Here is a 20433-nt window from a genome sequence, read left to right as displayed (position 1 = left end):
AAAGAAGAAAAATGAAAGACTCACACCCACTGACATCAAAACACTGCCTCTCACTGCATCAGCATTAGCAGCGAGAAACTGTCTCGCTCTCCCTTGTTTCTCTGACTCTCTGTCTTTCTTTATCTTCAGGGAGCTGTGAAGCGGAGATTTTGGAATGGGTCTTTACTGCAGAGACTGATGTGACAAGCGGGAGAGCAGGCACTGTGACCCGCCAAATTTTCAAGCAGCCCGAGGCTATTTTCATTTAAATGAATTAGAGGGAAAAAATCTGATTCGTACTTTTAGGGGGGGGAAATAAGATGCAGCTCGGTGAGGGCAGCTGTCTGCCCGAATCACGCATTTGAGCGATCAGAAAAATCGAGTCACTAAAGGTGCTCTAGGACAGGCACTTTGTCCCAGTGGCAGAGCTATAATAAAGAGTACCTGGCAGCAATGTCAAGAGAAATTTCAGCCAGACAGAGTTGAAACCTCTGAAATCTCAGAACAATAACTATGAATACATTTTCGCAGACTTATGTGGGATGGAGGTTTGATAGAGTTATTATTTAGTCAGATGCCTGTTTGGTCCTTGGAAATGTGCTTCTAAAGAAGAAGAAAATATCCCTCTGAATAAGGAGGAGGCCCGACCGCAAGAATGTTTCTCCTTTATCCCTCTTTAATGCAAGAAAAATAGTAACATTGGAAAGTGGTAGAAGCGTAATGTAGACCTTTATAGCTGATGGCAGAAGCCTTCTTGGTTTGAGTAGGCAAAAAGCTTCCCTTGAGGAACGCCCTAATCGCAGCCTATGCATTAAAAGCATATATCATCAAAGCCACTCTCTGGTGGAGATGCAGAAATGTCAAGTTATGCACAATATAATGGGGGGTATCGCAAGTGTTTGCATGCCCGAGTCAGTGTGCGTTGGGGGCGTGGGGGGGTCTGGAGTGCAAGTTTTGCTCTTCCTTCCTTTTCCCCTCCCTCTGCACTTTCTCGCCGGTGCCTGGAGGATACAGCGCCGTGCTCGTGTTCCTTTGTGCTCACTTGCTTTTCTTCCCTGGCTCATTCTCTTTCATCTTCTCCTGGACCCTGTTCCCTCCTCCCTCTTCCAACACCTTCTTTGCTCTCTCTTCCTTGCAACTTAGAGGGAACACACACACACACAGGCGCACACTTAGGATGCAAATATCCGTCCAACATTATGTCTTTGTTTGAGGAAGCGTAGCTGGCCAGCATGCTAAAGTATAGAAGCCACCTGTGAGGCCCCGATCGAGCCGGCAGGAAGGAACTGATTGCTGCCGAGTTCTCCTTAAAGAAAAGACGGTTTTCCTCACAATCGCTGGCGCACGTGTGCGGCTTAGTGACCTTGCCGAGGCCACCTCATGACCTCCATTAGGTTTGTAATAGAGTTTTCATCAGAGGGATTTTCAGTCCTTTCATCACACAGAGAAAGGGACATTGTTTGCACTCCTCCACAAATTGACAGTATATACTGTGAACGGGAAAAGATTCACACATTTGTCACGTCACCTGCACCTAGGTGTTATATGCCACGTGCACAGGAGCAGACTGACGCATTCAATCCTCTTGTCAATGACTATGAACCATCAAAAAATTGTTAAAATTTCCAGCAAAAATGTCTGGAATATACTCAAATGACATAATTTTGATTCATGGATAAATTGTTAGATAGAAGGGCTGAAGGATAAATCATTTAACCATCGCACTTGCAATATGCACATGTGCAGGACGTGCGATAGTGAGACAAATTAACTGAAGCACGTCTAACAAAAGGAAAACTAAACTAGTTTTCCACGACTTATTTACAGGAAAAGTCGATCTGATATCGTGCAGCTCTTTTCAGTGCTTGTAATCACGTTATTAGCGGCACCTTGCCCCGCTGCTGGTTAACGCTTATGCTACACAAACGGATAGTTCAGAGTGTTTACTTTAAGTGCAAATACGGAGGGAGGTTGTGTGTGCCGACAGGAAGTAGGAGACAGTTACTCTCACCACGCTTGCCATGTTGATTAAACATTAATTGAACATAGTTTTTAATGATATGACAAGGTATGATGACATACCGTGTATGTAACTCAGCTGAAGTCTAAAGAAACGTGTTGCTCCGCCTGTGCTGTCTCTACTTTTTCACAAGGGTGTCATAGAATAGAATAAAGAAAGAAAATAGAATAAAAAGTCTCCAATAATAAAATGTATTTGTTGTGTATGTATGTACATTAAGACACACTGCATTAATCTTGTAAAATTTTATGCATTTCTTTTTTATATTGCAATAAATATCCCAGAACAAAAAACTTATAGCAATGTTATTTATTTCCAAAATTCTGCTGGCTGGCTGGATGCTTTATTAATCCTTTACAGGAAATGACACTATCTGTCACAGCAGCTACAATCACAGTAAAGACACCACATCTAACACCAAACTTAAAAACATTTAGGGACATAAAAATACAAACACAAGTTTCTAAAACAGACTAAAACTTGCAAATGAGACTGTAAAAGAGAGCCAAGAAATGATATAAAGCCACATCTAAAAACCTCAATGTAATTGAATTTATACAGAGCATAAATGTCTGTACAAATGTACGTAAAATACAAGCATATGCAACTGTTTCCTGTTTATGAGTACACGTAGGGGGAATGTCAAATATATCGATGGCAAGTATAGTGGAAAATTCACCATCAAAACTATTTTTTCCCCCCAAGCAGCACCCCAAGAGCGAAATACATTCAAATTTATCAAGCGAATAACATGGAGGAAACCAGCAAATCCTCATGCAGCAATTCAGATCAGCATTTTTACCTTAACATGTTTGTGTCAGGGGAACTTCAAAATGTCTCAACACGTGCAGTCTGGCCTCCTGATAGTGGCTGCAGCAGCTGCAAATGTGTTTCTGCACACAGCTTTATGAAGGCGAACAAGGCACAGCTTTCACACGTCTCTGCTAGTTAGCGACATCCCAGCAGTAACCATCCAAACGCAATCCACCATGTTGCAACCATTTGCTAGCTTCTGGTTTTAATCACAGCTCTCCAGCAAGTCAGTTGCATTAAAGGTGATCCCTTGTTAGACCTTGATCACAGCGGTGATGAAATGACTGAAGCTGCTTAACACGGCGGCTGTGTAGCCGGTCTTTGTCTCATATCACAAACACGGTGTTAGAAGAGGCCTCAGAAGTCTGTCGTTGGCAGACAGCTCGCCAGATGGGCTTATAATGCTGATTATGTGTGTTTGTGTGTGTATGTGTGGGACAGGGAGATAGTTTCTCTCACCCCTGTGTCACTGTGTCTGCATATCTGAGCCTCAGAAAGACTTCCACTCTCACGCGGACACAAACACTCAGCTGTGTATTACAATCAGCAGGAGCAGCAAACACAAGCAGAGAACATCTGCAGGGCAACAGAAAGCCAAATCCTCTCCGCTGGGAGACGGTGACCATGGACACACCGGCATATGGATGGGCCAGAGCTTTCCAACGAGGCCAAATAATGATTGATGCTAGCAGTTGCTCTGCATAAAACAATCTGTGCATACCCAATTCACAGGAGGGGCTCTGTAGCAGCCAAACGAGCAAATACACCATAATTTCATTGTCATTGACTATCAAATTATCCCGCTCGTCTAATTTGGACCAGGCTGTGCATAGTTAGTGGATTTCTATTTAGTTGTAACTGCCAGTGGAAGGGAGAGGAACAATCATAAAAATGATTATATGCTGTGTGTGTGATTGAAAGTTGTTAAACTCAGAAATGCAATGCATCTTTTTTGGCAAAGTTAGAGGATGACGAAAAGTTCTGTAACAGCTACTCACTACTCAAAGTAAAGTACTGAGAATAAATCCTATCTAGCACTGACTTCAGCTCAAAGAACTGTACAGTATTTTAATCAGTTACAGTCCCGCATAGTTACCCAGAGTAGACTTTAATTGTCAGCGGTTTAGCTGCAATAAGCCTTCAATGCATACATTAATTGTAGTGCAAATAAGATGAAAAACAAGCAAAAGGCTGGCTGTATAATACTTATTAATATTGACAGTTGTAGGGCTTTTAGTGTTCATTAGTTGTACATGGTTTACAAATGATTGACAAAAATTCTTGCAAAATTACAGTTCTTTTAAATATTGGAATGCTGTTCTTTAGTGATTCCTGCAGCCTTTATTTCATAGTATTCCCATCAATCTTGGAACCTATCGGCTATCATCTGACTACAAAATAGCCTCTGGGGTCAACGGTGAACATGCCAAGCGTGTCTGGTTTAATCTATTTTAACTGCTCTTACATGAACACAAAAACCATTAATCATCACCAAACACCTTTTTAAGCTGTAAACAATGTCCCAGACTAATGGTTTACATGATCAACTGCAGTGAATATACAAAGAATAGTCATTGGAAACGTATTCCAAAATCCATCGATGTTGTCTTCCATGTCTGAGACATCCTCCTCTATCTCTGGTTCAACTTCCATCTCCTCTTCATCTGGTTAAAAAAATCGGTCCAGTTGTTCAGTGTGGTTCATGTGGGGGGATGTGTGGGTGTGAATGGGGATGTTTTCCATCTGATGGATGAACATAATCTCGTGTTACCCATTCATTTCATATGTGGCGGTCATTTTTGGCCAGGAACACCACAGGTGTTACAAAGTTGACTAAACCACTGAAATATCAATGAAAGTGGTGATCAGCAATTTTTTATGTTCAAATGCCTACTGTGCAGGATATCATAAGACCTCGAGGCAATCAAATGTAAAACACAATAGTTTATGATTGATGAAAGTTGTTAATCGGTCAGATTTGACCTGAACACGACAGGAGGGTTAACCAGTGGTTAGCGATAACCAACGTCCAGTCGTGCGCTGCATTGTTTACAATCCAGTTAGCAACTCGAGAAGCCGTGTTCAGATCAAAAGTGAAGTGAATTTCACCCCTCCAGATATGTCAGCAAAATAAATGGCGTCATTTCTTGGTTTATTAGATCCCCTGGAGGAGCGCCCGTTCATCTGTTTATGGGCTTAGTTTCACTTAAAATAGTAAGTTACATAGAGGCTTCACTCTAGCTAAGTACTGCAGTATGAACCCGAAAAAGAAACAGATTTTCTTGTGATTTACTTGAAATTAACGGGCCTTAGTTTTGCTGAAATTACAACATCATGATGCAGATTAGTAGTAGAAAAGAGAATATGCCAAAATTTGTCAGGTCAGTCCTCAAGAGGAGAAGAATCCAACTTTTAAAATGCTGAACGGAGGTCGGATCGACTGTTCCTGATGCATTCGAGGAAGTCGGGAAATCTGAATGGCAGGGCAAGTTGAATTTTTGATCTAGAACAGATTGTTAGCTGAACTTGCTGCAGATGTCTGTTTATGGAGATTAATAAGACCGCTGATGGGAGCCTGCTCAGCCTGCTTTTGCTCACCACACTGACTTTCTGCATAGGCCACAGCCTGCTGTTACGAGATTGGTTAATACTACTTGGACTACAAGCGTACTACAAACGGAAACCAGAACACTTACCGTACTAAAAATCCACACCCCTTGACTAAATGGGTGAAGGTCAGAGCTAATGGAGTTTGCGACCAAATACAAAAGCATTTGAATTTCAAGACCGGACTCCCTCCGAATCTTCGCGCAGATGCTGGCTTTACAATGCTATAAGCGCACACAAAAACGTCTTTATCCGTGTAATTCTTGCTTGACCCATCTTGTATGATGTGAATTCCTCCTGAAACAACCATTCACATAAACTTGAGTTATAATGTAATGCTATAAAGATGGAGAGTGTGATGGGAAGAGTTTGAGTGGTTCTTATTGTAGCTATGTATCTCTTACTGAAGTCTCTATGGTTGATGAAATCTCTGCAACCATGAGGCGACAGCAGGTCTGTTATGTGCGTTCCATCTGCAGCTTCTAATTTGAGAAATGTGGTGTCCTTTTCCAAAGCCGTGCACAATTTTAGTCATCTAATGGAGCTACCTGGATTAAATGATTTGCAGCAATTAGCATGCTCTTTAAAATAGTCAAACAGACAGCCTACCTTGATATTTTGCACAGGGTCCAGATTCTCACAACAGTAGAGCAGCTGTCATCATCAACAATGCAGATGAACCGTGTGTAGACATCGGACAAAAGTGTCTCCAAAGCACATTTTGTGTGGTATTTTTCGTAAAAAAGAAGTCAAACCTTCTGTCTGCAGCTGGCAGGGATTTATCTCGCAACTGAGGAGCACTGTGGTGGGTGGATTGTTGGCACTGAGTGGGAGTTGAATGGCAATTTGACATTGTGATCAACACTTACACAACTGGCAGTTGTGTGGGAAAACTACGACAGAGTATTCGGACCGTTAAAGAAAAAAAAAATTGGAGATTACGAGAATAAAGTCGTATTTTTAGGCTATGGCTCACCGTGAAGTTATACTTCACACATTCCTCATTTTAGCACTGGCTGCTCTGATATTCCCCTTGATAATAACATGCTGAAAGGCTAAAATTCCGACTCTATTCTCGTAATATAACGACTTTATTCTCATAATATTACAACTTTATTCTCATAAATAACGTTTTTTTTCTCATAATATTCCGACTTTTTTGTCATATTATGACTGTATTTTTGTAATATTACGACTTTATTCTCTTACAACTTCTTTCTCGTATCATCGCGACATAATTCTCATAATATTACAACTTTATTCTCGTTATGTAAGAACTTTTTTTTTTCATAATATTCTGACTTTTTTCTCATATTATGACTATATTTTCATAATATTACCACTTTATTCTCTCAAGACTTTTTTTTGTATTATTATGACTTACGACAATCTCTGATTTTCTTTCTGTAGTGTGGCCCTAATAGTCCTCCGTAGAAAACGGTTGATGAATGTGTGCTTTGTGATTAAGTTACTCTATATCTGACATTTTACTACAGTTTAAAGACTAAATATTGAAAGCATAAAGAAAAGCGATGTGATGCCGGATATGTTGGCGACATAAGTGGCCAATCAGACCTTCTGATGCTGGCACAACACAGCCATGATATTGCACCAGCTTTTAATGCACCCCCCCCCTCCACTGTTTTACCAGTGTGCCAGAAATTTTGGACACAATCAGGTGAGCTAGAACAGGATACAACTCTCTGTGCACTCACCTTGATACCAGAAATAGGGCATCACGTGCCATAGGGGAAGCAGGAAACACAATAAACAGACCTTTTGTTAAGTGCAGACTTTCTCCCCGAATCTGAGCTAATGGAGGACAAGTACATGTTCTGTCTCATAGTGTCCATTTGCTCTCCAGCTGCAGTAAAGATGCAGATGTCTGCATTTGAATTATATATGTCAGTGGAACAACTATGTCCACTGACCTTGCATCTGCCCTCACACTAAGTCTTTGTGAAGAAGAACAATCACACTGGTTGTGAACATGCACTCTCTTCATACTGCGGCTTTGTGTTAATGCATCTGTACATTTTTCACAGCAGTCTCTGGGTGGCTCAGTTACTCACATGCACAAGTGTGCACACACACCTCCTTTGTCAGATCTATTTCCACTGGTGACAGCCTCCCTGCTTCAGGGGAAATGATTGTCTTAGTATCTGCAGAGTTTGGTTGCATGTATTGTGTCCATGTTAGTGTGTGTCCTCTCTATAATGGAATCCAAAGACTTCTTTGTTAACGGCTGTGCGAGGATTTCCCAAAAGATCTGCTTGAAGCTGACATATTTGTTTATAGCAGCTTGTGCACCTCTAAATCCCCTTCAAAACACACACACACACACACACACACACAACCACGCTGTCAGTTCTGCGTGGTCCAATTTATTGCAGTTGATTTGACAGTGTTTACATATGGATGCCTGTGTAATATAATTAGACTTGCAGGCTTCCTGAGTGGGTGTGTAATAAACTTCTCCTGCGGGAGCTGCGACGCAAGATTCAATAAGAACTGCTACCTTGTTATCCTGTAAATATTGATATAAATAGTATTAAATGTGTCAATGTATTAACGGCTCCCTTCCATGTTATAATTAATAGCGCCTGATGTGAGAATGTACAGCAGGCGAATGTGATAATCTGCGGCGTGTATCTGGGGTGAGGTGTTAAAAGTCTCGTCTTATGTTAAATGAGTTATTTTTTTCTGCACATCCTGCCGAGGAAACTGCAAGCAACACCCCAACACAGCTGGGTGATGTAAGGACTGAAGCATTGGAAACACTTTTTTCAACACTTTTTAAAAGAATATGTATATTTTACACTGTGTTCCTCTGGTTCTTAATAGTTTAAATGAAGATTTTTATATTATGCGCAGTGGCCATTTTCCTGTACACTTTAAATTTGAGCAAGTTGGTTTAGGTCTAATTTTGCTTAGATTAAGGCTGCTTTCACACCTGTTTGTTTGATCCGAATCAAAGACCAAATTGTTACAATGTCGCTTTTTGCCTGGAGTTTGGTTTGTGCTCAGACGGCAGCTTTTACAAGCAGACCAAAAGTTTTGATGTGGGAGGAAACTGCTTTCTGATTGGTCCGAATTTCCACGCGGAAGCAAACAAAGAGAGAGAGCACACTCCCAATCACACTCAACACAATCGCGAACTTTAACAAAGAAGACATATATATCATTTTACTATTTTGGATGTCCAGACTTAACGTGGCACTGAAAGTTTCAAATCTGTAGGTGAAAGTATGTTGGAGTAATCCCCAGGCTTCTCAGCTCAGTCTGCAGGCTGCTGTGTACGCCAGGTTTCACAGTTTTTTTCTACATGCTGCACTTTGTGACGTCATATAGTGCAGTCTTAAAGGGACAGAGCTGACTGAGTCGTTTCAGGCAAAGGCTGAATGAGGGCCTGCACAGAGTGCCAGTGCGAGAAAAATTGGGAGTTTTTTTCACTGTAAATTTTGCTAAGCTACACCGCAGGTATCACAGACTGAAAAATGAAGCTTGAAATTAGCATAATACCTCCCCCCCCTTTAAATCAAATCAACTCAAATCAAATTTTATTTGTATAGCGCCAAATCATAACCAGAGTTATCTCGAGACACTTTACAAAAAGAGCAGGTCTAGACCGACTCTTTGTTATGTTATTTAAAGAGAGGCCCAACATGAATCACCATGAGTAGCACTTAGCAATATTCGGCACATTGGCAAGGAAAAACTTCCTTTTAACAGGCAGAAACCTCGAGCAGAAACAAACTCATGTTGAACAGCCATCTGCCTCGACTGGATGGGCCGAAAATGTTAATGTTTGTTGTCTGACTGTTTTACTTTTAACCAACATTGTTCCACTGCTCAATCAATTACACTGTCCTTTAGTTTTTCACTGAACACTTTCAATGAAATTGTTTGGTCTGCCCATATTTCACTTATTTCACTTCACCCACAATGCACTGGTTTTTGGTTTGCTTCCAATATTAGGTCCAACTGTAAGTCCGATTATGTTCTCACATAAATCGAACCGGACTATGGTTCATTTGGAAACTGACCCTGAGTCCCGTCTTTTCTGGCGGACCACGGCCCGGTTGTTTGGTCCGCACCAGAGTTCAAATGCGCGTTCTCACTTTTTCAAATGGACTTTCGCAGGAAAGACCGAACGTCTGCACCAAAGCTGTAAGGTGTGAAAGCACCCTAATATTAAATCTTCTATTGAAAGATTTGGCTGTCGGGTTCAACATCTCTTAGTCCACTGTTTCGAGAGTTTGGCACAAGTTAATTTTCACACATTATGAGACATTGGAGTTTTTGTGAGTGGCTAAAAGGTGATGTACTGTACTTCAAGCTGCAATGCCAGTGGTATTCAGGGAAGCATTTGGTGGTAGAGTTGCTGCCATCATGGACTATTTTGAAACAATATGCAATATGCTTGCTAGAGCAATGTGGGCAATCCATAAGAATCCTCACACAATATGAGGTTTCTTTTCAGTGTTGCTCCCTGAGGGGATCTCTGTTACATATTTCCTACCTGGGAAGGAAGAGTTATTAATAATCTGATGACAGTGAGCTTCTTAAGTATTTCGATAAACAGTGACATTCGTAGGTATGAAATAAAACGAACGTCTGAACATAGGCAATGATTAAAATCACCCCTTCTTTTTAAAAAATCCTCAACGGAATTGTTGAGATGTCATTTCATGGCTAAACAACTTATAACACTGCCGGATGTTAAATTGAAAAAACGATGGATCATTAGCTGCTTTTATAATGCAGTTATATTATATATGGAATTTCATTTCTTTAATTAATTTCATACGTAGCCTAGGGCGAAATTCAATCAAAGGTACAGTGGGGGCCAGCAGAGTGTCCTGTGTGGATATAGACCTGAAATTAGCCGTCATTGGTTCGACTGCACAGTGTGCAGTTCCTTTGATCGAATTCAGCCTGAGGTCTGAAATGTTTGGACTTTCATCTCATTTAATCCAATGTTTTAATTGTTCACTGTTTTAGTTGTTGTGAATAAGAAACCACTCATACACTTGCCGCCACATTTAATCATCTCCGGTAATAAATCTCCTCAATAGACATCTGACTGGCAAAGATATGTAATTGTAATGGGGCTGCATGGTGGTGCAGTGGTTAGCGCTGTTGCCTCACAGCTAGAAGGTTCCTAGTGCAGGGTGTTGGTTTAGCTCAGCGGTTAAATCGACGACCATATAAAGAGGCTATAGTCCTTGATGTGGTGGCTTTGGGTTCAACTCCTGCCCTCGGCCCGTATTCCCCCTTTTCCGCCACTATCCACTGTCCTCTCTCTAAAATAAAGGCATAAAATATATTTTTAAAAAAAAGAAGGTTCCTAGTTCGAACCCTGTTTCGGACAAAGTGGGCCTTTCTGTGTGGAGTTTGCATGTTCTTTTCATGCATGCGTGGGCTCCCTTCGGGTACTTCGGCTTCCTCCCACAGTCCAAAGACATGCTTGTCAGGTTAAATGGTGACTCAAAAAATCGACCATGGGTGTGGGCATGCATATCTTTATGCGGAGATCTGGCCACCAGTCCGACAGCTGGTACAGGCTCCAGCCCGCCAGCGACCCTGAACAGGATAAGAGATATAGAAAATGGATGGATGTAAAGTAATAAAAAAATATATAAATATGTAGTCGATGAACCAATAAATTGAACGCAAAGGACAACATGCATAAAACTGGGGCACATTTGAGATATTCAGGAAGTTGTTTCCATCTGTGTTGCAGCACTATAGGATTAAGCAGCTCCATCCTGTTTGGTTCTGAAGTGCGACCAAATGACTACTTCTAGATCTAACTGTGTCCAACTGTGTTTATACTCAGAGAGATCAGAAATGTATTTTGGCATGAGACTGTTGAGTGATTTGTAAACTGGCTGGAAGCACAATAATGTTCCCAGCTCTATTGTTTCTTGTCTAAAGTCGAACAGCAGGAATCTGTTAGTGAAATTGTCGATCACTTTTGGGAAGTCTTGACAAGACACCATTACAATAGTCCATTGTGGGGGCGCTGGTTTAGCTCAGTTGGTAGAGCAGGTGCCCCTTGTATAGAGGCAACAGTCTGGGAGAGACTGCTCGCAGGTTCGACTTCCGGTCTGCCGATCATTTGGTGCATGTCATCCCCCACTCTCTACTCCCCACACTTCCTGTCTCTCTTCAGCTGTCCTATCAACTAATAAAACTTTTTTTTTTTTTAAATTGTCCACCAAGCTGGAAATACAAACCATGAAATTTTTTCTCTAAACCTTGTCTGGACGTATGATTTCTGAGGTTGCACTCAGACAGGGCAGCACCAAAACATAACCAAAAGCTGAATCAGTAATCAGGTCAATGTCCTTCAGCTTCAGTGCTCTGATGTGGTCATTCCAAAACACCACTCACAACAAAAAAGAAATACCAATGCCAATAACCAATTCCAGCATGGGTTTTACGGCAACAGATCAAAAGTCTCAAATAGATCACAGAATTCCCTGCTAGTTTTGTCATTTGCATTATTAATATAAATGTTGAAATTGCCAGTGATAAATCAGTCAAATAACAGCAAGCAGCTCTGTGAAACTTCAACAAAATTGGAGAGGACTTTGGAGCTCTCTAAATTGTTAACAGCAGGATATCTGGTGTTCCTTTCAACAAGACATTCAGAGGAGTGAAAAGATCCCCACATGATAAGAGCTAGGCTTGAAACGAGTCTTTAAATATCGCTGCAACACCACTACCTTTCCTGTCAGATCGAGAACATTGGCAGTCAAAGCCCTGCTGTTCCCGTGGTTAAGTTGACATCGACGCGTGTCAGCCCTTAATATCTTGTTAGGATCTGAATAATGCACAGTGCTGCCACAGAGGACGAATGTACAACATTGTTTCTTGGCCACAGCTTGTGACGGCTTTCTGAGGTTACCAGCAGCTATGTATAAAAGGGAGAAACTTCCACTGCCAATGTTCTGCTTTTTGTACTTGGCTTGACAGTTGTAACCACAGTTTACAGGGTTGTGTTATATGCCTCAGAGTCTTGTCATTGTTGGGAAGGGGGCAAAGATTTCAGTAAGAACAATACAAAGTCACTGTGAGGCAGTATGGTGACAAACCTCCTCAGTAAAACATTCCGGGGAAATCACAATGATCTCAGTTTTTTTATTAAAGGTATAATAAGTAGAATTTTTCCTTGCATTTTGTCACAATACATTCAAACTGGGCCCCTCCTCCTGGGCTCTTCATCACCAGAAGCTCACTCTCACGTGCGAGAACATGGCCACCCTGCTGAGCTAACAACAAGAGCATAACGGTTACCTTTGCGCTAGCATGCTAACCGCCGGTTGCCGTTGCGCGAGCATTCTAACCGCCGGTTGCCTTTGCGCGAGCATGCTAACCGGCGGTTGCCTTTGCGCGAGCATATTAACCGCCGGTTGCCTTTGCGCGAGCATGCTAACCGCCGGTTACCTTTGCGCGAGCATGCTAACCGCCGGTTACCTTTGCGCGAGCATGCTAACCGCCGGTTACCTTTGCATGCTAACCAGTTTGAGGCACCTACCTGTCCAACAGAAATAAGGCCAACTCTGCATCGCTCTTTCACCATGTTCGCCGGTCTGAATTGGGCCAATTAGGTAATTTGAACCACTCCCACACTCACCTTTACGCTGTTATTGGCTCTGGGAACCACGACAGCGCCCCCTCCTGAAAACGTCCCATGCTAAGCAAAACAACAGAATAGATGCAGAGGGAAGGGTCGCACAAGCGTCTGCACACATGTATATATATGATCAGACATGCTTCCTGTGGGCGAGGGCTCGCGCCGTCTGATGGACCAGGGCAGCGGCACAGACAGAACGCGACGGACACGGATCCTGTGGGATCTGGGCGTAACATTATCAGGTGAATAAAGTCACTCATGGCAGATCTACCAAAGTAATGCGCTTACAGTGTTACTGCATCTCCCTTTGATGTCAAACACTGCTAATCCTTCCACCGCCGCTTAATGTGTTTGAAAAAAAGGGCAAAGCATTTTCTAATTAGCCCTTATTATCTTGAAGTTTATTGCAGTCATTCTTAACACGCCTTCCCCACAGTCCTCCTTCAAACAATACCTCCACATTAGCATTTTGCATGTTTCTGCTTAACAAGGTCTGAATGATTTGTATGCCTCTCTGCCACTCACAGAGCAGCCGCATCAGACCCGAACGGGGCTCCCTGTGACCGAGTCTTTCCTAATGATGTGTGTTCAGGCTCGTAGATGTGTCTTTTCCGTGTGCGACCGCGTCTGTCTGAATTTCAAAGACTGCAGGCAGAGTAGCATCTGCCACACTGCGATTATGCCCATGCTAGCTGCTAGCAGTCATGTAATTATGAGCTCCTTATTGTCGACTGTCTGAAAAAAAAAGTACACTTTTTATTGTTGCAAAGAAGAGTGATTAAACTAGGAGGGAAGATAAAAGGCATACAGACGTAGAAATTAAGTTCACTAGGGATGCTGGAGGGGACGTGTTCTTAATTATGCCTCAGTTTTTCAAAAAAAAAAATGCAAGTGTTTTTCAGCCTAACCCTGCCTCACCTATTCTTCCTTTCTTCACCAAATGACTCATGTGCTCGCTCTGTTTTGACCCCCCTCCATTCAGTAGCTCCTATCTCCTCGAATTTCCTCTACCTTACATCACATGCTCAGAATCAAACATGGGAAGAAGGAAGGTAAAAGGAGGAGTGTTAGTGGAGTGGCTTACAAGCAACTCATCTTCCAGTGAGTGTTTTTTTTTTTCTCGCCTCTCGTTCTTCATTGGTGTAAAAGTACAAGGCTGACAGAATGTTCAAAGTCTTCAGGATCAAAGACGAGCACTCTGCTTTTCTGAGTGATGGGGGTGGGATTGGATCCAGAGGGTTAGCTGGTGTCAGACCACATCATGCATCTCTTTTCTTGCTATCCCCAACTGTCTGTCTTCCTCTTTCGCCTTGTTCTTCCTCTCTTCCCCTGTCCCTTTCTACATGTTTACTGTACTCATCTCTCTCCCTCTGCCTCTGTTTTTTTGATGACTTGCTCTCTCCAGCTGTCGCTCACTCTTTCTACACCGCTCCGCTTCTCGCTATCCTTCATCCTTAGCAGGTGCATCTCTCCTCATTTCACCTCCCCTCATCCATCCATCTCCTCTACCCCTCACTGTCATTATCCGACCAGTTTTATCATTTATGCATTTTTTTTTTTATCTTTTATCTTTTCATCCTTCACTCTCTCCCTCCACCTGTGCCTCGAAGTCTCCCCCATCTCTTTCATTTCCCACGGAGACCCATAACTCTGATGGCTATTCTAATCGGCTGTAGCAGTTCAAACGTGGCATGACTTAATTCTCAAATTGATGGTAAATGATAAATCAAAGGCACCATAATATTAAAGCGCTGGAAGGAATCTAAGACCTTGAGGATTCATGCTTCCCCTATTACTCGATGGGTACAATGGAGCAGTAAAATATTCTATTTGAAAGTCATGTTATTTCCCTGCTGCACATACAGGAAGAATCCTAGGTCCAAATCACACTTTGAAGCACCTAAATAAGGTTAAATACACAAAACAGGGTTTGACTCTTGTTTGGTAAATTGATTTAAACTTATACAACTGAGGTGTGGGAAACTTGTATTTATTTATTCATCTATACCGCTTATCCTGTTCATGGTTGCAGGAGGGCTGGAGCCTATGCAGCTGTCATTGGGGGAGAGGTGGCGTACACCCTGGACTGGTCGCCAGTCGATCACAGGTCTGACACATAGGGACAGGCAACCTTTCATGCATTCACACCTACGAATACATTTCGAGCATGTCTTTGGACTGTGGGAGGAAGCCGTAAATACCCGGACAGAACCCAAACATGCAGGGGGTGGACATGCAAACTCTGCACAGAAAATCCCTCTTTGTCAAACCTGGATTTGAACCAGGAATCTTCTAGCTGTGAGGTGAACACTGCACCACTGTACAGCCCTTTTTACAATCTAGAATTACTTATTTTTTTTCCTGCAAAAAAAGGCATCAAACAACTGTTGTAAGGAACTTTAGCTATTGTAAAGGACCAAAGTCAAGAAAGGCCTGTGCCCACAAATGCAGAGGGCCCACGACCTTAATTTCAAAGCGCTTGTCACTGGTGCTAGGTTATAAAAGTTGTCCGGTGGCACTTTCGCTTCTCCCGGTAGTGATGAAGTTAAGTTTATTTTAAATTGCTCTGTATAATTAGTATTCACTTTAATTCAAGGAAAAATATTAAAAACTGGAAAGGAATAGTGTACTGGCATTAGCAGCAGCTCTAGACCTGGAAACTGTCCACCGAAAAAAGGAAAGGATTAGCTTCTCCTCCGCCATTGTTTTTGACAAAGTTGATATCTTAAGTCCCGCCCCTTCTTGATTTTGATTGGTCAGTGAGGGAGAATTGACATTTACGAGCACAGTGGGGTTCCAAAAGTTGAACTATTTTCAACTGAGAGCGCTGTGAGTGCAGCACCACGCTGCTTAGGATGCTGAACTGCATTGGTTTTGTACTGAAAATAGGCGCTGCCAGCTCAAAAAACGCCATGAGTGGACACAGGCCCTTGTGTGCACATAGTTAATTACCTCAAAAGAAGTGAATTTAGTGTCAACTTACTCTTCAACTATTAAGGTGTTAAGACAAAGGTAGAGCACTCAATACACAATAGCAGACTTTTTAAATAAACAACAAGACAAAACAAACGGCTTTCTGTGGTGAGTCCAGGGAATTAAAAATCCAACGGAAAATGCAAAGGTTAAAGGGCTGGTTCACCGATTTTCAACCTTTAGTCCTATCATGCTATTATGGGGAGCTAATGCCATTATGGTAGGAAACAAATGTAATTTCGCTCTGTGCCTTTGGAGGACGCTATCCGCTTCTCCAATGGGCCCTGGAAAACCTCCGCCAGACTACGTAAAACATGTCATCTGGCGGACGCTCGCCTCTGATGTCATGTCCCATTTAAAATCGTCAGGTTTGAAAGAGACCTGAAGATCCACCTGTATATTCTCATCGTGTTTCAGATTCTGTACCGCTCTGAGCCATTGCCTGCAGCGAAAGGTAGTATTTCCCGTCAGCGTCTCTCGCTGGGCCGTTCCGGGAGGGGCGCAATGCACACTGGGTGTTGTAGGACTGTAGAATTGGGGAAACCACGAGCTGTTTGTACAACTTTCTCCACAGCTATGGCGTCAATTTAAAATATTATTGCTTCTGTCGATTATAGAGAACACCAGCTTTGACTGACTGTGACTTTTTCCAGTGACTTATTGCTCCAGGAGCACTTAGAATGGAAATCAACACAAGAAATATGGTTTGGTTTGACGAAAACAAACCGCAGGAAGTAGAGCATCAAACACACAGGAGAAGTAAAACAGTAAATAAAAACTGAACACTGAAATAATGACATGCAAAAACCTAACAACAGGGAAGGACACATGACAGTAACAACTGCTGTTGGCAGCAACCTGTTTATTTTTAAGAATCTCATATAATCTCATCCTCACAGTACAATGTGCGTCAATGTTATAGTTTATCACACAGTCCATCCTTCTGTCTCCACTGTTTCTCATTACTGAACACAGCGTGATGCCAATAACGCGTAAAAGCATAAAATTGTTTCAATTGTGGCAACACTCTGTAGTCCTGCCTGGCTTCTTCTGTCGACAGGCCGGTGTCTCACAGCTGCTTGTCTCATGATTTGGCTTGTTACAGTGGAGACATTTAATGAGGCATTAAGGGCATGTCCACACTAATGCAGATATATTTGGAAATATCTCTGTCTCTGTAAGGGGGTGCTATCAACACCGAGCTGGTGTTTCAACCTCGGTAAATGGTTTGGAAACCTCTCTGTAGCATGCATAATCGCTTAGAAGAGTGGATAAGACGTCCTCTGAATGATAAAATACATTGTTTGTCAAACTGTGACATCGCTTTCTGACGTGACATGCCAGTCATTCCCTTTCAAAATCATTTTACAGTGACATAACAAAAAATATTTTCTGGTCTGTTACTGCAAACAATACTAGTATGAGTAACTTGACAGTCCCCGGATGCTGCAGTCTACATGTCATTGTGTCCTTGGGCAAGACACTGAACCCCAAATTGCTCCCAACGGCATAGCCATCGGTGTGTGACTGCGCCTGGATGCGGTTAGTTAGATCCCAGTGGGCAGCCTGGCACTTTGCGTCGCAGCCTCTGCCATCAGTGTGTGAATGTGTGTGTGAAAGGGTGAGTGTGACATGTGAGTGTAAAAGCGGTTTAAGTATAAGTCGATTATAGTATAAATATATAATAACATATATTGTAGCTGTTTCCTTCACAGGTCTGCAGCAGCCCAATAATTAAGTTAGGCATGGTTAAAAGGTAGCAATAAAGTCACAAATTTAGATTTGCACCTAAAAAATAAAAACTAAGTGGGTACACTTGTAACAATCTGCTTAACTAAAAAAAGGAAATTAGGCTTATTTGAGATTTTAGCTTGTATTCACCACATGCTGAAAAATGTACAACCCCACATCCCTTCTTGTTGCTTCCCAAGTGGAAGGTAAAGCAGATTAAAAACAATCTTTTGTTGCATATAAGAACTCAAAAATGATTTGGAATTTACACTGTGGGTGGTACATTTTCTGAGACATGAACAGAATTGTCATATATATACCGTCATTAGTCTAAACAGGATTTGAATTATTGCAAAAATAACTTTTTTTTAATGTGTAGTCTCTCCAAATATATAAGGAGACACTCAAATATGTATTTGGATAAGACAGTCCCTTCAGGAAGTTGCGGTCCCACAAATCATGCAAATTCAACCATTTGCTGCAACTTTTTCTCGACCTTGCAATTTTGCCAACTTCAGCAACTTTGACCAATCATGGCGACAAATAAGCTCAATTTTAGAGGTTGCGGGGAAACGTGCAAAACTAAATGGAAGCAAGCCACGGACCGTTACGTCCGTGGACGGAGTAAAACGGAATGGGGGCGGTGCCAACCGTGCGATCTGTCCATCGAACACACAAAAGCTGTCGCTTTTTCTTCCATGATCTCAGAATCAACATAATAGTAGCCTCCTTGGGGGTCGCCATGTCTGTTGTTAACATCTAGCACATACGGCAGTTGCATACAGCCTGAGATCTTTGGTCTGCCCTCTAGAGCAGTGGTTCCCAACCTGGGGTCCGGGCTCCCCTTAGGGGGGTGCCAAAGATCGCTGGGGATGCGCGAGACTTTGTCTGCACTGAGATTGTCAAGATTAGATTTGCACATGTTAAATATGTTAAATGCACTTACTTTATATATATTCATACATACATACATACATACATGTATGCACATAGATATATTTTTGACATACAGTACATTCATACATGAATGCAGAAATGCCTACATCCACATTTTTAAATTTAACTAAAAGTTGTGTTTATTATAATAACTAAAGATGACTTTGATCAACTAAAATGATAAAGAACTAGAGGCTGATTGGTTAATTTTTGCCAATAAAGATTTGGAATGAATCACTTTATTGTTTTGGTGAACGTGTGTGCGGGCGAGGGAGGCTCAGCCTTTCTTAGATACAAGCAGGGGGGGGCTCCAATGTTATCCTCCAGTAACACACGTAGCGCATGGACAAGTATGTGAACAATTACATTCATGACGCAGCTGGTTGTGTACGCGAACACAAGGTTAAAAAGCAAGTATATCTCCAGCCTAGTGGGACTGTGCTCCTAACATTTTACCAACTATAGCTTTCTGATGTTTGTGTCAGCGCTGATCTCTTGTAAAGTGAAATATCCCCGTCTCTTATGAATTATTTTCTACTGCCTCTGCAGCCGAACAAACGGCGCGAACGTAATAAATAATGTGTAGATTTTCCTTTGCACATATGGATGAGATTAAATGTGCATGCATAGTGCGAAACGAACATTTCATGGCTATTTACTTTAGTGTCAATCAGTTTTTACACATGACAAACATCCCGCTCAGACAATAGATGGCTTTTGTCCCAGTCGCTCACAGTGGATGTGTAATTTGTTAAAAAATGCCTCAAAACACCACAACTTTTTTTTTAAAAAGCTGCCACGAAATCAGGCATTTTTGGCCCCAACAATCAAAGAAAACGCTAAATCCTGTAGGGACTAATAATCGTGAAATGATGCTGTATCATGGTTAGGTAATACACTTAAATCAAAGCATAATTCTGAGTGAGGATCATGTAATTTTGTGCAAATGCTTCCTTTAAATCTGCCAACTAGATGACACAGTTGTTGGCGTCAGCGTCTTTGTGGTCTTTTGAAATGATGCGCAGTCTCGCTGATATGAGACCTGTAATAGCGTTGTCAAATGCATGCAATTATGGGCACAGATGAAAGCGTCGCCACACAGCCACAGGCACACACACACACACACACACACACACACACACACACACACACACACACTCTCCTTACCTGCTGTGAAAAACTGGTTGCCATGTCTGAATCCAACTCTGACATTATGAGAACACCAGGTGCTCTGAGCAATAGTTTTTCCTCCCTAATGTGTACCCTCGAATTGTGGTGTTATATCACTGTGTGTGTGTGTGTGTGTGTGTGTATTGAGTATGAGGGGCAACAGGGTTATGTATCTGATCCCAGAACAGTTGCAGCTTTTTGTGTCATTGCGGCTTCTCGGAAAGTGTTGATACCACTCAGATCAGGAAAATGTAGCAGACATAGAAGTATATGTGTTTGTGTGCTGCATAAGTTGCTTATGTATATACTGGATGTTTGCATGTGTACTATGAGAACAAGTTTGTGTAGAAGAATATATCAGCCACATTCCCCAGGCTTTCTCCCTTCCTATCTCCCTTCCTCTTTCCATCTCAGCTTCTCTCACCTTCTCTCGCTGCATCGCAGCCCAACAAACCACTTTGAAATGCAGAGAGTGTCGGCGAGGACTGTGGCTAAGCCAGGGCTTGATGCTGCCTTTCAGATAGTGTGAACTTTTAAAGAGCTGTGGAAATAGCTGAGC

The sequence above is a fragment of the Semicossyphus pulcher genome, unplaced genomic scaffold (assembly GCF_022749685.1).
Source record: "Semicossyphus pulcher isolate SPU_LCO1_2020_fin unplaced genomic scaffold, fSemPul1.0.p SCAF_26, whole genome shotgun sequence".
In the NCBI taxonomy this organism is placed as follows: Eukaryota; Metazoa; Chordata; class Actinopteri; order Labriformes; family Labridae; genus Semicossyphus; species Semicossyphus pulcher.
This window is presented reverse-complemented; position numbering follows the sequence as displayed.